Below are 21,732 nucleotides of genomic sequence, written 5' to 3'. Positions count from 1 at the left end.
CGCCGCCTCCGCCCGGCCCGCTCCATCGCCGCGGCTCCCGGGGGGGCTGCCGCTTCCCTGGGGAGGCACTGGGGCAGCGGGGCCCCCCCGTGTGCTGGGCAGCCCCCGCCGAGCGCTCGGCTCGTGTGCGTTGCAAACGGTCTCCAGCATCCCAGCCCTGGAGAGCTGGAGTGGAGTCGCAAAGAATCGCCTTAACCCGTCCTGCCAAAGCCGGGCCGCGTCCCGGGGGACGGCGGATGAATAAGCACTCTCCAGCGGGCCGGCGAGTCGCTGCCGAGGCGCAGCTGGCCTGTGCACCGCGCTCCCGCCAGCGGCACATTTGGGTTTATGGGTTGGTATTCCAGCAGCGGGGTCAACTGTCCTGACCCCCTGAGCAGAGCGGTGTGCAAACCCGAGCGCTGGGATACTCCCCAGGGCACGGCCTTCCCTGTCAGTGCTTGTTCGCTACAGATGGAAACTTTTAAATCTCGGAGTACTGAGCAAAATGGACTCTAAAAATGATCGATTCGGCATTCAGTCCGAAGCAGCTGGTGCTGCRGTTGGCGCTGCTCTGGAGAAGGGCAACACGTGACAGTGGTACTTCAGGGCATCAGGGACGGGAGCCCGGCTGGTAGCACGGCCGATCTCTGCCTCTAGCTCCGGCCATTCTCCCGCTTGGTTGCACACTCAGTCCATGAGCATCCCTGCAAAGGTGGAAGAGAAAGATTCCTGCCTGGAGGATTCAGCAATGCTCCCCACCACCAACCCCGCTCCACGCAGGCTGACAAATGCCTGAATCAAGCAGGCCCCAGTGAGGGTCTGTGTTAAACTGTCTCCAGTCTACCCACAGCATCGCAGATCCTGTCCCAGCGGTGCCTTCTTGGTTCAGCTCATCTTCACCCAGAGACTTGCGTTCCTCTTCTCCAGCTGCACTTGCAGGCTGCAGTGCAGCTCGCATCRTCTCTGCAGGAGCCCCAGCCTTACGCTGCGCCCATGCAGCTGTCTTACCCGGCCCTGTATTATCCCTGCTCCACTTTGCTCGTTCCCAGCCGGAAGGCTGACTGACAAACTCACGTCAGTAGCCTCTTCCCAGGCCCAGCAGGCTCCGTTGCCCCAGCCCGCTGAGGCTTTCTGCAAGGAGGAGCCCAGCCTCGCTCCTCCCGGCTCTGCCGCCAAGAACTGCCTGAGGTGCCAGCGGCCCTCCCTGCTCGTGTGTCCCCTGATATCACCTCTGTCACACCGGTGGCGGTTGTGCTCTTGAAGGGACCGCAGAGGAGGACCAGGCTCAGTTATCCTAGCGGCCAGTAGACAATTAATCTAAACGCCCGATTAATGTAAATGACAGAGTGGGAATGAGACGTCACAGGCGATGGTACTGCAACAGAGTGAGACACAGACAGCRGGCAACGTCTCGGAAAGGACGTTATCCCACTGGGAAAAATCACGGCAAACCAAGAGGCTCGGCGTCTATGGGATGCCTGCGAGGAGGCTTTCGGTTCCGCAGCCCCCGGGGAAGATGGTTTTGCCCGGCGCGTTGTTAGGAGGCGTGATGCAGCTCCCGAGCAACAATGGCTCTTTCACAAAGAACGGGACTCGCTTCTGCACCATCTGGGCACTTTTACAAAGCTGCTTGTATTCGCTAAAGTAGCTGTTACTTTGTCACATATCCCACTCTGCATAAATTGTTCATCTGCCTCAGACTCCCCTTCTGAACCAGCTGAACTGCTAATGAAGAATGGGCTCGTCAGCGCTGGCAGGTGTTGCTTTCACAGGGAACAGAGGCTTCTGAGCCAGCTGAGCGGCTTAATGAAGAGCAGCATTCATGCCACAGCAGCCGGGGCTTTGTCAGGGATCCGCTCACCCGTGCCGCTGTTCGGCTATTAACTTGGTTCCTCAAGCAAATTAACAGTTTCGCTGAGATTCCCGTTTTTGACAGAGGAACTGTCATTTTTAAAGAACTTCTCCGAGGCGATGCAGGAGCCCCTAGACCAAGCTCGTTCCCTTCTGCTCTCGTAGACTCATCTTCAGAACAGGGAAAATTACTGGAGACGTATATCTAAGGGCAGCTTTACATTTCCTCTCTCAAACTACTTGAAAAGGTTTTTGCAGAGCGTATCAAATACTGAGAGGTGCCTTTATAAAAATGTTCTCTGTTCCCCAGCTTTGATAGGTGAGAATTCAGTTTTGATGAGCGATACCATTTTTTCCTTTTTAATAATTAACACAGTCAATCCTACAAATTCTCCATATTTTAATTCTCCATGACTTGCAGTTTTGAGCTCAAAAATCCAAAATTCAGATTTCCAGTTGTGTATTAAAAGTGAATTCTTAGATGCATTTGTTTTCTGGTAGGTTAAGTCTCACTAAGAGATTATGCCCTAAAAATCTGGGGAAGAGACAACACGGTTGTCTTTGCTGCTTAGAAGAGAGTAGCAGAACTCTCCGCACAAGGGCAGAATAAACCCGATCTCGAGAACGGCATGGTAAAATATTGCAAAGCACCCAGCAAACAACAGAAAAGCTTGTGCGGGCGCAGCGAGGCGGCTCTTTGCCTCCGCCGCGGTGCATCCCGGCCCCAGGTGCTTCCCGGACAGGACGCAGCGCGGACGCTCCTGCCATCAGCCCCTTCTCCCCCGGCGGGTTGTGCCGCCCCTGGTGCGGCTCTGAAAGTGAGATTTTACAGGCTGTCTCAGGCTCTGGGTTAAAAGTGCCTGTTTTACCTTCACAGTCAGGCCTGAGGATCTCTGATGGATTTTGAGGTACAAACAGTCTAGCAGCCAGTTTTGTGCATTGCTTTGCATTTGTTCAGTGGCACTAATATACATGGGATACCAACAAAATCAGCACCGATCCCGTCCGGCGGGTTCAGCTGCTGCTTGGAAAGCGCTCGGTTGTCTGATAATTATTGTTAACAAAAACAAAGATCCAATAAGTGACTTAAATTCAAAGCTAATGTATTACTCTTTACCTGTTTCAAAGATTTCTACAGAAAATATCATGCATTATGTATTTATCAGCCATATTAAACAACCAGTTTTAACCTGGCAAGTGGATGCAATCGTACACAAGGCTTGGAAAATAAAACCCATGTGTTTGCAAAGGTAATTCTGGCAGCAGAGAAACCTATCYCTTAGAGGATGGCCACATGCTCGACTCTGGGGATTCATCTAGGGGCCTGCACTTGATCAATAACAGTCTCTGACCCGGCACAGCATTAAGGGATAACTGTTCATCTGAAAATTATGTTAATGTTTGCAAATAATAGCATCTTATTTGGCTCAAGATCACCAAAATGCAGACCTGTGCTTTAAYTGGTATTTTTTAAACTGTAACCTGCTCCATTTAGGGACTTTCTGCATTTTCTCCCCCCCCCAAGCAGGGGAAGGAGGCTGCCAGCTCTGCTTCTCTTTGCAGCAGGAATTCTGAACCTGAACTCATAGGAGAGCAGCAGCTCTTACCATTTAAGCTCCGAGCACAAGCCCGGCTCCATCCAGACGAGAGGTCAAAATGTGGCCCCACTCACAGGTTTTGCCCATAATTTCAATGAATGACCACCAGCACTGCCATTATATCGTTATGCTTCCAGCTGAGCTGAATTCCCTCACCTGCTCTTCTGGGCTGCCTGCAGAGCGAAGCAGGCACCGATTCACCAGTTTACGCTTCCTCCCCATTTCCTTTACGCTGAGAAGGGACMGCAACTTAGCATCAAATTCTCTGTTGTGCCTTAATTATTTTTTGTTGACGAGAAGTTTTGGAACAGAAGAATYCCCCCTTCTGGAAAGACGCTCCCCTAGCCATTGTAACCCGGCCGCCGTGACGCCGGAGTCCCTTCCATCCCTGGGCTGGACGTGGGATAAATGCTTGCACGTCCTTCCTAACGTTTAACAGCATTTTTCTACAATAATGAATAAACATTAAGTAATCAGCAAGGGGCCCATCGCTAGCGCTAGGCCGGTATTTTTGATCTGCATATCGGTTACAGACGGCAGATTTTTCCCGGGGGACGCAGACGAGGGCTCCGAGGGCCGCGAGCACCTGGGTGCTGCCCCTTCCCCGCGTGCCCGGCGGCAGCACATGCGGGAGACGGGGAGACACAGCTCGGGGTTGCAGCGCTGCTCTTAGGACTAGGGGCGACRCTGCTGGGCAATGGCGTTCTCGCCTCCCAGCTTCCTTAAAAATACCTGTTTACACCAAAAACGGAGTGTGTGTCCTAACCTGAACTGAGACAATGTCTTCACAGTGGGGAAAGAGCGACTTAGGGGCAAAGAAGAATTAAAGCTGGAACAAACCGTACGCGACGCACAGGCCCGCGACGGCAGGGTGSTCCTCCTCGTCCCGGTGCCGACCGGGGCACCGTCACCCCGGGCAGCTCGCCGCGCGTTGCACGCTGAAGCGCGGCTCGCAGGCGGCTCCCGGGGCTTCTCGGGAGAAGGGGAGAAAAGGGGACGGCAAGGGCGGTAGTCTGCACGAAGGGGGCCGCAAGGGGAGCGAAGGGGCTGGAACGGGGCCCAGCAACCCCCTGCACGTACCCGCGGGGGACAGGGGGAGCCATCGGGCTTCCCGACTCCCCAGCGGCGGGCATTTTAACCGTAATTTGCAATTGCACCAGGAGGGAAGATCTCAGCCCGTTAGGAGGAGGCGGGAACCCGCAGGCCGATGCAGGTTCATCCCTGCTGGCGTCTCTTGCAAAGCACGCGTCTTGCAGCAGGGCGCGGGTGCCGCGCCGCAGCGCCGGTGCAGAAGCGGGGATCTCCCCGGGGACGCGGCCTAGGCGCAGCCAGGGAGAGCTCGCTCCCAGCCCGGGTATCGGCGCCGTGATTTGCTATCATCGAGCAGCCTCCGCTCGGCAGAAACCTGCAATGAGCTTCTATAAACAACCCGGTTTACAACAGTGTAATTTCCATGCCAACAACATTTACAAGTCTCCATCTGATGTCGCGCCATATAACACTCTGCTTCTCGGCTCCTTCTGGCACCCGGAGAGGGAGCGTCTCTCCGGCAAGCGTCTAGTGCCACGCTTCCCTGCAAACCGCACAGCGAGGCAGATTTCTACCCAGGGCRTTTCTGCTGGCTGGAAGATTTCTTGCAGAGACGGACCGCTCTTGCCGGAGATGCGGGGTTGCTCCGGAGCATCTGGTTCGCTCTCCTTTCCTGGGCACGGCCGTGGGGCCGGCGCCTGGCTGCAAGCGCTCGGCAGAGCGGCTCTCTGGGATGCTCCCGACAGCCCCGCGACGCGTCGAGCGACGTGCGCTTTGCCAGGCCAGTCTTCCCCACCTCCGTTTCTAATCAMCTCCAAGGGCGCTCGGGTCTCCTTGGAGAACGGTTTCTTCCCTTCACGAGGCAGAGCCTGCGTCTTCCATAAAGTTCCCTATGGGCTTGCAATTCCCAGCCTTTTTTTGGGTCCTAAAGATCATTTCTAGACTCTTTGCCCGCGGATGCCTCCGCCTTTCTTCRGGAGATCTTTCTGGCCAAGCCGCGGGTCGTCTGCATCTCCGCTTCCCTCTCCCGGCATCGCGCGCCGGCCGCCGCGCTGCCTCCCCTCGGCGAGGGGGGCGTTTGCGAAGCAGAGGGATGGCGGGGAAGCGCGACTGTTCGAGCTGGCAATTCACAGCAGATAATTGGTTCGACAAATTTTGAGKTTTTTTCTCCTGCTTGCAGAGCTAATCGCAAATAGGTGATAAAACGGTTTGCTCAGCGGGCTCGGGGCAGGCTGCAGTCGGGGGCGCCGCGCCGGCGCTGGCCGCACGGGTCGCGGACCTTCCCCGCCTTGCGGTCCTCGCGAGCGCAGGCGCGGCCTTCAGTCTCCTCGCCTGTTCGGGGAGGTGACGCTGAGAAACGCTCTTGGCAGCCTTTTGCTAGCAAAATATGCTGTTCTATATTTATGGTGTGCAAACGGGAAACAGTTCTGAATCCAGCCCAGAAATCCATTAAAAATTTTCCTATAATTTTGTTTGCAGACTGTTTCTGCAGATGTTGTAACGTGCAGACAGCAGGGCACCTCTGCCTCTGTGTACGGAATCGTTCCTTCGGCTGAAACCGCTAGAGAAGCACCCAGCACCTTGGCTGGGAACCGCTGGAGAGGAGAGGAGTGGCGGGGATGAAGGGCAGAGCATGGCAAAACATGGTCTCTCGCTCGAAGACTCTTAGCCCCGTGCTTAGCTCTCCTTTGAAGCACTGTACTCGCGCAATAGCTGCTGTAAGACTCGTGCTTTGTACAAGACGTGCACATTTGTGCAGGAACRGTACTGCAGATTGCGGGGTTGGTACAAAWGCATTCAAGCTGTCAGGTGCAGCCRTGTGTGCTCAGACAYGTACAYGCATCCTGAAGCTGGACACAGGGACTTCTCCAGGCAATGGTCGTCTGATTTTTGAAGGAACATGGTGAGAAGTTGCTTCCACACCGATATATCTAAAGAAATTTTGCCATGACCCACCACTGTGCATCATGGCCGCCTCTTGTGGATTTTTTATTATGATTCTTTGTGATATTTATTTTTCTGAAAGTCCTGGCTCTTGATCTCCTTGACTAAGAAGTAATCACCGTCTCTATCAAAAAAAAGTCCCTCCTGATGGCAAAAGAAGGCTTAAAAATATGAGACATACATACACCAGCATGTGCTCAGCAGGGGTCATGACACATGCCAATGGCACAACCCACGCCAACAGCATGACCCATGCCAATGGCATGACACATGCCAACGGCATGACCCATGCCAACAGCATGACACATGCCAACGGCATGACCCACGCCAACAGCATGACCCACGCCAATGGCATGACCCACACCAATGGCACAACACATGCCAACGGCATGACCCACGCCAATGGCATGACCCATGCCAACGGCATGACCCACACCAACGGCATGACCCACACCAATGGCACAACACATGCCAACGGCATGACACACGCCAGCGGCACCATGGAGGGGTGGGCGAAGCGACGTGCAGCCCTGGAGAGAGGCAGGGTGTCGGGACAGCAAAGGACGGTTGCTCGAGAGAAATGCTGCGCTTTCTACTGAACACCCTGGCTGKGGCTGCAGCCTCCTGCCCACATCCACAGCAAATGCCCGGCGTGCACCATGGACGTGCACCTGTGCGTACCCCATGTGCATGCCCTGTGCGTGCCCGCTGTGCATGCACGTGTGTGTGTGCCCCGTGTGCATGCCCTGTGTGCCTGTGTACCTGTGCGTGCCCCGTGTGCGTGCCCTGTGCGTGCCCCGTGTGCATGCCCGGTGTGCACGCACGTGTGTGCACCTCCTCTCTGAACGTGGCCAGGACGTATACCATCGGCTGGGGACAAGGTAGCCGGGCAGATGCCAGCTGACACGTCCCAATCGAGACGTGCCCGCACCAGGAGCGACCCGCGTGACCTAGCGGCGGGCAGGCCGCTCCGCAGCTAGACACGGAGGCAAGCCCTCGCGGTAACACGTCTCCCGTCGCCTGGATGCTGCGTTTCCCACGGCCGCGGAGGAGCCGCCGCCGTCGCGGGCCCCATCTGGCAGAGGGCTGCCAGCCTGCTCAGAGCTGACCCCGCTCGGCGCTAGCTCCCTGGCAGAGCGCGGTCGAGCTGGCACGGTTCCCACCGAAAAAGCAGGGCTCCTTCTGCGGTGTTAAGCGCGTGCTTGTGCCCCCTTCCACGAGGGGGTGGGAGGGGATAAGCCTTCGGGAACCCTCCTAAAATACCTCCCTCCCTGAGCGAGGCGGTGGGAAAGCTGCCCGGAGGTGGAGCAAGTCTGTTCGGCAGCAGCCTGACCCTGCTGACGGCAAAGAGCCGAACCGCTCCGCTCCGTCCGCTTGCGGGAATATCACGAGGTTTGACAAGCGCTGGGTTTGGTCTGGATTTAATCTAAACTGCTCCCGGCATTTCTGCTTTGAACTCTGCCTGATTCTTCCAGGGCCGGCGCTAGAGCGAGCAGGCGGAGGGGACGCCGCTCCCGCTCGTGCACCCGCCTGCCCGGCCGGGGAGGTTCAGCGCACGGAGCGACCCGCGCTGCCAGAGCGGGAAGGGGAGGAAGCGAGTCAGCGACGGAGGTCCTAGCGGCTGGAAGGACTAGCGCTTGGGCACGGGGTGAAGAAAAGGCATTTGCACGGCGCCGTGGCCAGCGGGAGGGTTTCGCGCCAAGAGCATTGCTCTTCTTCGCTTAGTTCAGTTTTTCTCTCAACTGTGCTTAAAGTTTCTTTCTGCAAAATATTTCCAGTAGAATGCTGTTGTCTAAAGGAAATGGGACCCTGGGGTGATTCTGCATCTAAAAATTCAACAGCGCGGGCTGGTTATTTACTGCTTGTTGTCGTCATTACCGCTACGGAGTCTTTGGCGAGCGTAACCGCAGGAGAAGGGCAAGGGGAGTCTGTGCGCTCAGACGGGTCTCGAGCTCGTCAGCAGGCAGCGGCCGACCGCTCGCCTTGCGGAGCCCCGGCACGCCGCGGGCGGGAAGAGGCCCCGTCCAACGCCGCGGCGTTCGTCCTGCCGGCGCAGACACGTCCGACCGCTTCCGACTGCACGGAGCTGCGATCGCAACCGYCGGGCTGGGCAAGGCGGGTGACGCAGCCGGGGCTGCAGAGGACACGTCCAGCCCATCCTTCCCGTGCTTTCGTTTTCCGTCTTCCTTCTGCCCTTCTGGAAAATAAACTATCCGCGGAGCTMCGTTTTTCTATTAGAGTCTAATGAGGTAAATTCAGTGTGTTACTCCACAGCCTCAAGTCTGCTCCGGAGTTACTTAATATTGTTTATATCGATAAGACCCTGGAAAATCAATGTGGTGATAGCATCCACTTGTTATTCACTAAACGGCATTTTCTCCGCAAAACAGATCCCCTTTAGCGGCTAATGAATTTTAAGGAAAAAGGTGCTTTTCAAAAGACTTTACTCATGGGAGAGGATGTGGGTATGCGCGTGGAAAGCTAACATAGCTTTCCTGGAACTGCAGTAGGACTGTTCTCTGGGTGCTATAGCAGCTGTCCTGGGTAACAAATTAGATCTTCCTTTCCACATCAGGAAACCCTTGGGGTTTTGTTTCTGGTTTGTCTGGATTTTTTTTTTCTTTTTATAAAGTTATCCTTTTATTTAGAGTCAATATGAGACTCCCTTGTCCTTCCAGATTTCTGGATGCTGTCTGAATTCAGAGATTGTGCCTAGCTGTAGAAAAGAAATTAAAGAGGAGGTTATTATGCATAGGAAAAATAAGTAGTTCTCTTAAGAAAAAATATCATAGTGGAAGCATAATTAGGAAAGCAATCCTTGTCCAATTAAACCAGTTCCCAGAATGCAAGAAATGCATTTATCTCTGCCCCGATGCCCAGGRGGTCAGTGTGGGTAACTCCCTTCTGCACGAGCTGTCAGGCACCGGGGGAGCCCCGCGTCTTGCTGCGCAGGGAGAGTTTCACAGGCTTTAAAGGGCAGCGGATGGGAGAGGTTKTGGGTTTTCTTCATTTGGACAAACTGCAGTAAAATCGGCTTTTTTAATTTCCCAGCCAGGTACAGCGGATCACCCTTGGCTGCTAATGCTGGCAGCCGACACAGTATTTCCTCCCCTCTCGGGTCCGGGATACGGGGAGCTTCCCACTCCCACTGCGTCCGCTGGGTGAGCGCCTCTTCCGAGCCCCGCCAGGAGGGGCCATGTCCCGGCTCCGGGGTTCAGCTCACGTCCTGGACCGTGAGCCCGGAAACACACCCCGAAGGCTGCAGCTCTTCTTTGGACCTTACTGGAAGGGGTAAAGAAGAACTGATGAGTGAAGAGGAGGTAGGCGGTTGCCTAGGGAGCAGCAGTCACGACCTGACTGCCTTTCACGTGAGCAAAAGGGGATGGTCTGGCCCATAACATATATATGGATGCGCAGACAGATGCACTTAATGCTTACAAGTTAATTTATGTATAAGTGTAATAAGAATACCATTTGGTACTAAGTCAAAGTTTTGCAAAAATGAAAGTGCATTACATTTACACAGTTACATTTAATATGGTATAAAATACACTTATTAAATATATTTATTAAATGAGCACATTCATTAACTGCCGGAATATTTATTTATATATAATTTATGTTTCTAATGAGTTGAATTAAGAGCAAAGCTGATCGAGAAGAAAACATAGATAGAAAAAATATGACCGAAGACTAGCACTGCCCTGGAAAGAGCTCACTGGGCAGTGAATAACCACCACTCTGCAGTCAGGAATAAAGTATTTGGGGGTGAAAATGTGTGCTCGTGGTAAGTCTTCAGTTAGAAATTTATAACCGATACCTGACAAATGAAAACTGGGGTAGCAGACAGCAACTGATATAAACTAGAAATCATAAAATGTAGAAAAACCATGAAGAGAAGCAAAAATCATCAAGTAGGAAGGATCAGAAACCCCAGGGAGGGTGTTAAATAGCAGCTACCAGTGATGCACGAGTCTGAAAAGAGTTGGTGGCCCAACGTGGTTAATTTTTAAAACGTCTCTGAATACCGGGGAAAATCCAAACACGAGGAAAGTGCTAATGCTGTGCTGATACTGAAGCAGGCTGGCACATTTCTAGACAGGAAAATTAAGGGAAAAATTGAGACAGAATTCAACCGATAAAGAATTAAGGGACGAAAACATGATTATTGCCAAGACAGTTGCATAGACAATAGATTCTGTCACATAAACGTGGTTTCATTCCTCGGTGAGATTGCAAATCTGCAAGGAGGCACGAGGCGCCCCGTGCGCGCAGCCGGGCTCGAAACGCGATAGCAAGAGGATTGGAAAACGAGGCGAAGGCCTCAGAAGCAGGTAGTAATTAACCTTCTTGCTCTGAAAATCGGTTTCACAGCGCCCGGCCGAAGCACTGCGGGAGAGGCAGCGCCACGTGCTTCTCGGCTCCAGCGCAGCCCTCTTCGGAGCGGCAGGGAAGCGACGCGCCGGGCGAGCACGGCGAGGCTCTGACAGCTTGATCTGCACGCAGCCGGCTCGGCTGGGGTGGCTGCTATCGCGATATGCACGTCGGCAGGAGGCAGGGACGCCGCTTCAATCCCCGCGACGGCACCGAGAACGCGGGATCAGACGGCGCGGTCGGCACGGTGCAGCCCAGCACGTGCCAGGACACGTGACGCGTCCTGCCGCTCGCGGTGCTAAGGGCACGTACCGAGGGCAGGCGGACGGACGGACGGACGGACGGGGCGCTGCACCCCCGCGACAGTCCCGAAGGGCAGCCTGAGGGTTGGCAAAGCAGAAGGCGAGCGCACCAGAGCGCGGCCCGGAGCCGCCCGCAGCGTCGGCGTCCTCGTGGCCCGGCGTCTTGCCGAACAGCCCCAGTGGCGGATCCCGAGGCTCTGGTTTCGCGTGCGCTTCGGGCTGGCCAAAGCCGAGAAGCGGTCTCGCCCTCCGCAGCGCCTGCGGCTCGCGCCCTCTCCTCGCAGCCTCTTCCCCGGCGCCGGCACGAGCGTTTGCCCAGCTCTGCCCAGCAGACCCGATCCAGACTGAAACCGGCCCTGCACGCTTGGGCTGGCAGGAAGGAGAGGGCAGGACGGGCGGAGAAACGAGCAGCCGGGGCAGGAGAGACGTGGCAGGCCCACGTGTCTCCGATGGGGCTGGTTTCTTCTGCCCTAAGGCGCACGCGAGACCTCCTGCYCTCCTCCACGCACCTCCGCTGCGGCGTCTCTTCGGAGGGGTCAGCTGCCCTTCCCGGGGCCTTCGTCTCTGCACGCATCTCCGCAGCATGCCGGGAATGTTGTATTACGCAGCGCTGCGTTTTATTAGTCGGCCGAAACGATTGTATTACAGCCTTGCATAACGAAACCGTTCCCGTGCCGCGGAAGAAACCCTGCACGAAACCGAGCGCAGCATCAAAAGCACTTCGGAAGGGAGCACGCGGCAGGGCAGAACGGCCAAGGGCGGCAGCCACAGCGGATGCAGACGGGATCTGGAGAGCCAGGACCCACGGCCGTGCCCTCGGAAGGAGCCTTCGGGAAGGTGATTTAGCAGATATGAAGAAGCTGGAAGTTCAGCACAGGCAGCCTGGCGCGGGGCAGGCATGGCCATGAGCCCCGCGGCACTAAGAGCCGCCGAGCTCTTTCCCCGAGCGCCAGAGACAGAGTYGCTCGTTCGCAGAGCTGTCTCYGAGACAGCACAAATGTAGGCAGCTCTGACAAGCTGCAATTGCATTTTTGCACCTGCCAAACAGTTAGTTAGCTAAAATATGCCCCACTACAGAGTAAGGCTGCAGGGCCAGGCTCCGCCTGTAGCACTTTCCTTGCGAACGGCACCTCTGAGATGGGAGCAAAGGCGACACAGCTTAGCCCTCAGAAAGGTCTCATTCAAAACAAAGGGCACGGAGAGACCCAGACAACTTAAAAAAAAAAAAAGAAAAAAAAAAGTAAAGATTTCCCAGCACATGTTGTGAGCAAGGGGAACTTCCAGCGAAGTCTGCAGGAGCTTTGCCCACAGATAGATGGCAGGCTGAGGCATGAAGTCAGCTGGAAATAGCACGGTCCTGGTGCTGTCTCAGTGCATCTGTGATGGGATTCTGACCTCAGGCCTCGCTTGCCAGGCTCGCACCTCGGCATGCCGCGTGCCCGTGGTTCCCACGATCCAGGATCCGCATGCTGGCCACAACAGGCGTAGCGCCAGATTCACCCTGCCCAGCAGAAGCAGAGGTATAAGCATGCACACCTCACAGGCCAAGGCACTAGCAATATTTGAAAGAGCAGTCATCATCTTTCGGTGTGGGAATACTCACAATTATGGAGTGAAAAATCAGCTTAGTCAATAGCAACAGCAGCTCTGAACACTGCAATAGCTTTTTACAAAGCCCATTGCCATGGTATCTGTCAGCAGTTCATAGCATTGTTTCACACATCCTACTGATCTGAAAGGATCTTTTTTAAGAAGCAGCATTTTAAAGCAATTAAGATAAACAAGCAATTAAGAGCAATTAATATAAATGTCTTTTAGCCCCGCCTTGGAACCTACAAACCCACTGAACTCAATATTTGTTTGGTGGATTACATTAACTCAATTTAACGTATTACAAAATATAAACCCTGAGAAGTACTGATCAGCTGAACCTCAAAAAATCTATTACTAATATTTAATCACAATACGAATTACTTTAATAGTGAATGGATCCCCCTAACTTGGTTCCAACAAAGTTGGAGAGATTTGTAACAGTACCAGAATCATTTTTTTTACTCGAAGAACATGAGGTTCATCATCAGAAAGGTATTTCACCATGGTGCTTACGTATCCACCACGTTTCCCTCTGGAACGGGAAGATCCTGTACTCTCCCACTAAGATCACAGGGAACTTTGAAGAGAGCTTGCACGTAGGCCCATAACTGTTTTCAGTCAGCTTCCGATCCCCTTCTCACAGTTATCGCTTTTGCTAAGCCTTCCTCTGCAAGTTCAAAGCCAGCGGGCTTGACCTGGGCTGTCTTCTTAGCTGCGCACCGTGGGGATGTCGGACAAGCAGCATGACTGCGCAAGTCCCCCAGGACCGAGAATTTGACATTCACAGCTCTCTGCTGACCAAGAAGCCAGTGACGGCAGGCGCACGCTTCGAGAGAGACCACAGCCMCTCCTGTCCCAGTATCTTTAAATACAACGTGTTGGCAATGGAAAAGATGAGGTTCCCATGGGAACAGAAAGTGCTGACATTTCTAAACTAAAAAAGGAAAGAAGCAGCAACGTATGTGCTTGGCAGGACTACGTGGACATGGATGTGTAGGTACATTTCCCTTTTCCCTCTTCTGTGGCTGAAGATAAGATGCCTTTAAAATAATTCACGTGTTAAGACATGGGCATGGTACAACAGGTACAATGCAAGCACCGTTTCTGTTTATCAATTTTTGGTGTTCTCATTCAGGCCACTTGCTTGGTAAATTGATTTTTATGCAGGACAGTATTGTGCAGGCTTTACCTGTAACTACACTAAAGGAGGCAAAGCGTCCACACAGAATCACACTAAGGCATTTACCTCTCTCATGCAAAATAATTGAGACAAATAAGACAAATTAAACTGACATATTGTTGTAGTTATGTTATTTGTAAGGGCAATTCAGAAATATACTTGCTGCATGGTAATTAAGTGTCTTAGGGTTTCAGATGGGAAGATTTTTAGCTCAGAGAGATGTTTGTCCTTCTGTCAGATCAAAATGACGTTAGAAGTGGATGGTGAGTCAATGGTGATGCTGACGTTGGACACTCATTTCTCTCACAAACCAGCAGGAAATTGCCCCAGATCCATAATGGACTCAGAAATGTGCATGTGACCCTGGCTATTCAGTACAGTACAAACAGCTTCATCATTTGAAAACCGATAACAGTTTTTGCAAGGTGAAGAAAAGATTGGATGAGGAAGAAGTTGGTTGTTAGTTTCTGCTGACGCTAATCCATAATCCAAGGAAAGGAATTGAAGAGAGCAGAGAAGATGTATGTAGCCAGGCAGAGGAGGGGTTTGAGAGTGCCTAGAAAGCATCCTGAACGAGGGAAGAGAAACTACAAGGAATTACCAAAGGCTTCTGACAGAGTGAATAGAAATAACAAAATTACGAATATCATCACTTAGGAATGTCAAAAAAATGCCAGTTACTGTGATCAGGGACAACTTTCAAAGGGAAAGCCGTGCTGCTGCCGCACTGGGAGGGTTTACGTGCAGGGCTGAAAGGCTCCCACACTGAACAGCTACTTTCAACATTTGAAAATCTGAACATCTGAAAAAGCTGCATCTGATTCCCCAGGGGCCAGAAAGGGATCTTCCCGCACAAGGCAAAGAAACCAACCCCGGTAACATTTTTCTTCAGGACTCACAACACAGGTAAAGCAAAGGCACTGCCTTCTCTCCGGAGACGGAGACTCCAAGCCAAGAGCATCCACAAGTTGAAATGGATCAAMGAATTGAGAAAATCACAGGTTGGCTGGAAAATAAAACCCCCAAATCCTACAAGAAAGCTGTGGGAGCAGGGAGGTGAGCTGGGGTGAAGGAGTTAAGCCCTGGAGGGGACAACAGATGCGGAGAGACATGGGCACCGAGGAGGAAAACAACCGAGGTAGCAAAACCCAGGGGCTTGGGTCACAAGCGCTGCGAGCGCAAACAACTCAGATGACAGAAGAGATCAGCGGTTTAGAGCACGGTCTTTGCTAGTTAGGAATGGTTTGTGACTTGCCAAGAACCGCTGAACCTGGAGCCGTTCTGGCACCRGTGAGAGGTGGAGCAGCACCCGCAAGCACCAAGCGCTTTTTTTTTAATGCAGCCCCAAATCTCTGAACGCCGCAGCCGAGCGCCGAGCACCCCGGAGCTAGCGGAATCAGGGTACTTTCCGCAACCCCCAGCCGGGAGCTGGCAGAACGGTTCGACCCGTACGGCAGGTGAGAGGAGCCGCTGTGAAAACGCATCAGTACAAGCCCGAGTCAGTCATCCGAGCGTGCACAGTGGGGATTTATCAGGGAGCAAATCCTGCGCCCCGGCTTGAGGCAACGGGTGGCGGAACGGGGATGGACCCGTACGCCGTTCAGAGCCTCTCCTGAGCGGTTTTCATTATTTTCGCTGCAGCAGGCTCCGCCGTGCGATAGCCGTACCCCGACAAGCGTGCAGCCGCAAGGGACGGGGAAGAGGCACGCGAACGGAGCAGGCACAAGCAACGGCAACGCGAGCGCGTCGTGCCACGCGCAGGGCTGGCGCGTGCCGGAGCCCGAGCGCCCCAGCAGGTACGGCCAGAGCGGAAGGAGGAACCCGCAGCACCGCAGAGACGGGAGGAGGCGAAGGCAACGCAGCCTGTCCCGGCCTCAGCGGCAGCTTCCCTGCCTCCCCCGAGCTGCGTGGGAGGGCGAGGGCTGCCCTGCGCGGACAGAGCGCGGCTGCCGCAGGGCTGCGAGTTTAGGGGCGAGCGGAACATTGGGGAAGAGCCTGCGGAACCGTGTCCGGCTGAATATACGAGTTACTGCCCCAATGCCCCAAGGGCTGCTGCTCCCATCAGGACAGAAGCAGCCCGGCGCAGGTTCCCTGTGCACGATGYGGCGCGTTTGCCAGCACCGCGGCCGTTTACTGAAGCGTGCCGTCAAGGCCAGGTTTAATCCCGTATACCCCAGCGCACTTTCCGTCTCCTCCTGGCCCACCAAGGCACACGTCCTCTGGCGCTGGGGCAGCCCTCGCTCCATCCCCGCCTCCCCTTGGCCCCGGGGGAACGAATCAAACCGTAGGGGCCTTGGGGAGGGGAGCGGCCGCTGGTGCTCGGGGATGCAGAGCAGGGACGGCCAGACTCCCGCCCAGCGTCCCAAACGCTGCCGACGTTTTATGACMAGCTCCTTCTGCGTGTTCCTCTCTTTCCCGTCAGCAGCAAGAAGAAACACGTCACTCCAGGAGCGGCCGCCGAGGGAAGCCCGGATGCAGCGTGCACACAGGCCGTTTCACCAAGTCCACTGAGAAAGATTTTTAAACTATTCTATTAGGKAGAAATCATGAATTTTTAAGGAAATACTTGGACTCCTTTCCTGGCAAAGAGGTTTTCTCTTGCAATGAAGAGAGCCCCACAGGCTGCGTAGCTCTGTCACAACAGAGGTGAACCCTTCTGGAGAGGTTTAGTGAGGAAATACAGACCCGTTTTCTGTCGTCACTCCCGAAGGAGGTGCTTCAGGCAGGTCACACACGTGTTCTTTATCCCTGCAAGAGCAACAGGAGCAGGCCAGCTCTTCTCATCCTCCACTAGCCGAGGGGAGCCGGGGAGCTCCCCCTACCCCAGCCGTTGCAGATGCACCTCCACACGCGGCAGGAACCTCTCCTCGCCTTGGCCGGAGCGGACAAGAYGGTGCAGGCATCTGGCGTCATAAATACATCAATTAACCCCCCCCCCCGTGGTGTAAGTGTACCTGGCAAATTCCATACGGAATCAGAGAGCAGCAAAGCTAAGCCCCTCTGGTGCTCTTCCTAGTCCTCGAGTGACATCCTGGCCCTAGGAAGTTAATGGAAGGTTGCTACTTGCTTCCGCGGGGCCAAAATTTCACCCCAAAAGCCCAGCGGAGCGCAGCCTGAAGCACGCATCCGCACAGCTGCAGGTCCCTTTCCCTCGTGGTGTACACGACAGCATGAACATTGCTGGGTACTTGCTCCCCCAGAGTGCTCGGGGATATCTATCTCCGTCTCTCTCCCGGGCTTGTTTCTTGCACCCGTGCGTTTTTTTTTTTTTTCCCCCTAAAGCTGCCCCATCCCGATATTGCCGTTTTGGAAGGCAGAATACGGTGTCGAACAAGCGGCTGCCAAGGGAGTGGTTTCCCAAGCAACGGTAACCAGGTGAATGGAGCGTGTGTCCTCCCGGGCTGAGCCGCCGGCGCTAGCAGCCGGGCTGCGGGAGCAGGTATTCTCGTCAGATCCGCGAGCTCCAGCGACTGGAGCTGGAGACGGTGGGGGTGCAAATTACTCATCCCGCTCACTAGCCTGTGGGTGGCATYTGACAGCTTACTGCTGTCACGTAGGTCAGTACACCTCTAATTATAACAGGGCCACTTACAATAACTGTGCGTTATTCAGCTCAAAGGAGAGACAGGCAGTTTCATGTATGCATGCTCCTCCGTGCTGCAGAGCTTATTTTCTAAATCAGCTTATGCCTGGCTCCCACCCTCCTCACATAGCCTGCTTTCCTAAGCCTGTGTCACTTCGTGACTGCTAAATGACGGCAGCAGCTTTATTGATGCCATGCAAAGCTGCTCCTAAAATAAGCGTTTGGGATGGGTGTGGGCATCTCCTGACTCCAAGCAAAGGCAGGATGGCCCTCAATGGCTTTGGGTAGGCAGATGCAACCCTGCTCTTGATGGCACAGTGATGAACACCAGTACCTGCACTGAGGCTCTGCAGACACATGCAGACCAAGAGCCTTATGTCCACCCTGAAAAGCACCTTCAGCATGGTGGCCCGTTCCCCAGGATGGACAAAACAGGAAAGACTTCCCAGCTGATGAAAAACCAGTTGGACATTAGGGTTCTCTGCAGCACTTGCACCAGTGCAGCACCAAATGAGGCATGGTGAGCTGTGCAGCAAGCAGCATTCCTCAGTTGGAAAGACTGTCTCATTGCAATCACCAGGTACCGTGCACTCCTGTCCATCCACGAGACATAGGTGACCTGTCCTTTTAAAAGGGGGAAGCGGGACAGGGAACATTGCTCTTACAATATTTCAGGCTTTTCATTGTAATAAAGAACAGTAAAGGTAAATCCCCTCCTGCCCACTCCAGGGGTAAGTCCATTGCTGGCAGGACTCTGCTGAAATCCAGAGCAAGGAACTACAGAACTGCCATTAACATTTTGAAATAATGTTCATTCAGCTCGCCATGACTAAGAGGCTCCGTGCAAAATCACCAGGCATTTGTACAGGCAGAGGCACTAAACAGCACCCCCGTTTCCTCAGATCCTCACAATAACCACTGGTCATCCCATACACAGCAAGGCTATTTTTTGCTGCTTTCAAGAAGATTTTGTGACAGTCCTGAAATGAGATACTATCAGGTGAGGTAGTGTCTGTCCCACTCATACACTTTTCACAGATTAGAGGACAAAAGCACATCCTGCAGTTCCTGCAGGGTCTCCCTAAATAACCACAACGCTGTCAGAGTCGGCTTTAGGTGCAGGCAAGGCAGGCAGTTGCCTAGAGCATCAGGTCTCTAGAGCAGCCAAAGCAAGTGGCTGTCAGGGACCTCCCGTCTGTTTTGCTTGTGCCGGAGGAGACTGGATGAGTTACTCTGTCCTCATCCTTCGGATGCCAAAATTAACTCTGGTCCATGCTGATGAGAAGCACTGCTTTATTTCTGCACCCGGCAGTTATTGAACGCCCTGCTGATAACATCCCCGAAAGGAGAGTTCTTTGGCTGCTTCACTGTGTCACTCTCTCTTGTTAAGCTAGTGGTCTGATTTGATTGATTGACTTAGGCTATAACCCTCTTTTCTTTCCAGAAGAAGATAGAGAGCTGTCTTCTGCCTTTGCCTTCACGGCTTAGTGGCAGAGTTTCCATTCTGGGGTTAGAGGAGCAAATCCAGACCTTCCTCAGGAAGCAAAAGTGCGGAAGGAAGACAACCTGTTCTTAGAGACATGGCTTTTAAGCAACAGGACTACAATGATTTGCTGACAGACTCTTTGCTTCTCATTGATGGAGCTGGCTTTGCATTTGCTTGTTTGGGGACTGAAGTTGCATGAACCAGTAGCAGGGGACAATAGTGTCGTAATAGCTTTTTGTTTTGTAAGTAGTTAAGAGCCAAATTCTGATCTGGGCTGTCCTGGGACCACCCTGTTGGAGCCTGTCAGGAATCTATTAGGAATTGCTCAACATTACTCGGTCCTAATCTGGGTGTGAATTTGGTCTGAAATTCTTGATTCTCCTCGTTTCAAATTGCTCTTGCAGATGGTGAGGGAATACTCCTCAGTGTCACCTCCTTAGGTGTCAGGGAAAGAAAGGAGACAGGTCATTTGTATTCATGAGGATACATCAAGAGCTGTATTAACCTTAAAAGGGCAGTGCCAGCCCTTAGGAAAAAAAACAATCTCACACCCATAATGTGCTACTGCAATAATGCTGAACACAGTGAAAATGAGAATAGTCCTTTCTGTTGAGATGTCAGTTTGCTGCAGCAGGTACAACTAGATGGAGCTGAGAAAGTGACAATTTAAACTGAGGATTAGAACAGGTTTCCTGTAGGGGAATTAGGTATGGGACAAAGCAATACAAATGGGTTCAGTAACACATTGGAGCATATAATGCAAAGAACAAATTTACCTTAGTGGAGGTCTTTTCCATCTCTCCTTTGTTTCTTATTGCACAGCATTATTCAAATCTAGAAAGAAAATTGCTTCTCGGTCAATGTGGATTATAGTTTTGTAGAAAAAGTGCAAATAATATTTGGCTGTGTGCCTACGCCAAAGCTTCACCCAGGTCTCCAAACTCCAGCCATCATTAGATTGATTCTTTTTCTTAGGAACTTCCTTTTGTCTCCAGGTATCTGTCTCACCCTATCTGTTTCCACCTCAACAGCTGCCCACTGAGATTTAAGACTTAGTTGTCTCTGCATGGGGTAGCAAGTGACAGAAGCCTTGTCAAAAGAGAATAAACGTTCATGAAACAGCAGCCATTGTACGGAGATTTTTGTAACTTCAGAATATTCTAGTGGATATTCAGGGGTTACAAAAATCTCTGTACAATATGTCCTTGAACTGCCATCATGCCAAGCCAGATGCTGGCAATTCTCAGCTCAAAATTTCCGACCCCAAAGAAGGGGCTACTTGGGCACCTACTTGGCTGCTTGGGTAGCCTCTCCATCYTCATATCTGTACTTCATCAGAGGGGCGGACTGCTCCTGCCAGAGTTTGAACTGAAGATAACTTGTGCATTGAATGGGATTTTAAAACAAAACGAAACTCCAAATGGCTCATTGTAACGGAAGGTTTTTGCTCTCGGCCAAACTTTTTTGAATCTAAAGGGGAGCTTGTTACAATAAGTCATATCTGTAATAGCTCACCATCCCTACTCACTTCTAATAGGATAAATAGGCAATAAAGTGACAACGGAGCCTGCCTGAGCTCTTGACATTCTTCTGGAGATTTACATGTTCAAACAACTGTTTTTGCWTAATGAACAGATCCACATGTTAACATTAAAGACAGCAGACAACCATGGCTATTAGCATATGCATCAGAAGCACCTTTACTGCTGTCCAGAAGGTGGCTAACACCGTAATTTCAATAATTATTAGCATGGCATTGGCATGCCACACTTTTCACTGTCTCTGGTGAGCATCTCGTGAAGGCGTTCCCTACAGAACCATGAAAACACGCAGGGGGCTGATAACAACCCTGTTAAAATACTAATAAAATAAAAAAGAAAGGATCCCAGGAGAATGGGTTTATCATCTCAAGATGGAGTTTTTTGGTAGCTGTAGAGTTCAAATTGAGTGAAAAAAAGGAAGTAGTTTAGGTTCTGGTGTAGTCTAACTGCTTTGGTAGCTTGAAAATAAGTTTAAGATGTAGAACGTTTTATGATGATTTCTAGCATGCACCCAGTTGTCCACATGTGTAATTCTCTGTCAGACCACAGAAGCATTTTTAGAATCAATATGGTCTCCCAGGGAAGTAATCAGTCTTTTAAAATTGTGTAATTTAGTACTGACATTATACATGATGTTTGTTCCAACACTCTTGTTACACTTTATTGAGTAAACAACATACATTTAAAAAAAAGATTAAATATGGTTTATGATGGGCAGCAGGGAAGAGTGAATGACTGAGACAGGATACTTGCAATRGTTGTTCTCTCCATGAAAACACACTCCTACTAATGGGGCCTCCTGTTTCTTCCCAGTCCACTGGTATTTATTTGCCTGTGCTTTCTGTYAACCGAGATTCATAACTCTAAGTGCAAATGGCCTTCATCAGACCCACAAGTTCTCTCTTTTGGTCTCAAAGAAGCACCCATCAGTTGTCCCCAGTAACACAGCTTGCATCCTTCCCATGAGTGAGCCATGCTAGAGAGCCAGAACGTGGACACACACACTCCAGCGGCAGATCCTCATAGAGACCCAACAGTGGTGTCGGGTTTTCCTGCTCCCTGGTGGCAGAACTCAAGCAGGCTGTTCAGGTGAGGATCGCAAGCAGGATTTGGCCCTTAGCCTACATATTGGAACAGAGAGGAATATATACAGTTCCAAGGCATACATCATGTCAATCACGGAGGACTCAGAAATCATGATTTCAGTTATCTGGAACTACAGTATGAATATTTTATACCCAGGCAAAAAATGACATGCAAAACTACCTACAT

The sequence above is a fragment of the Apteryx rowi genome, unplaced genomic scaffold, assembly GCF_003343035.1.
Source record: "Apteryx rowi isolate R43461 unplaced genomic scaffold, aptRow1 scaffold_170, whole genome shotgun sequence".
NCBI classification, from domain to species: Eukaryota; Metazoa; Chordata; class Aves; order Apterygiformes; family Apterygidae; genus Apteryx; species Apteryx rowi.
The sequence above is the reverse complement of the archived record's forward strand: the minus strand, read 5'-3'. Positions refer to the sequence as shown.